Genomic DNA, 598 nt, shown 5'->3' on the forward strand with positions numbered 1-598 from the left:
GGATCATCTGAGAGTCCCAGGAGGAGAAATTTCAAGACACCTGTTATGTTCTGTGGTTCCACAGAGCACAGACACCTTTTGGAAAATAAAGAAGGGCTGGTATAAAGGAAAAAAGTATACAAGTATCCATCAGTGTGTCTATATTTTGGATTTAAGTAATTCATAAATAAAATATTCACAATCGAAAACCATACTTTTTCTGTAGTATTTCTCAGTTATTACAAACATTATTCTGAGAACTCTTTTCACATTGGATTTGCATTAACCTGTTACTACATGCATCTCTTTGGAAAAATTGAGCTAGAGAAATTAGAGGAGAAATGTTATTTATAGATTTCAAAATCCATAAACATAGTAACTTCTCAGTCCCCTCCTGTGTTGGAAAGCAATGAGAAATATCTTCCCCCCTTAAGAAAAAAAAATGGTCTTTATTAGTTTCTTTAATTAAAGGACACTAATAAACAATCAAATGTATTTTATTTTATCTAAATGCAATACAATTAATTCTCTTGATTTGGACTATTTATAAACATACTATAAGAGCTATGTAATAAAGTGTCTGATTCCATTTGTGTGTGTGTGTGTGTGTGAGAGAGAG

At 31.6% G+C, this 598-nt stretch overlaps 1 protein-coding gene across 1 annotated transcript in view; it reads right to left on the reverse strand.

The window, feature by feature from the left end:
- Positions 1-56, reverse strand: part of LOC105308655 (olfactory receptor 18-like) — a 2279-nt gene extending 2223 nt beyond the window's left edge. The window contains exon 1 of the mRNA XM_023525707.1: positions 3-56. The gene's annotated coding sequence lies outside the window, so the exon portion shown is untranslated. The remainder of the gene's footprint in view (positions 1-2) is intronic.
- Positions 57-598: the final 542 nt, after the last annotated feature.

The sequence above is a fragment of the Pteropus vampyrus genome, unplaced genomic scaffold (assembly GCF_000151845.1).
Source record: "Pteropus vampyrus isolate Shadow unplaced genomic scaffold, Pvam_2.0 Scaffold606, whole genome shotgun sequence".
Lineage (NCBI taxonomy): Eukaryota > Metazoa > Chordata > Mammalia > Chiroptera > Pteropodidae > Pteropus > Pteropus vampyrus.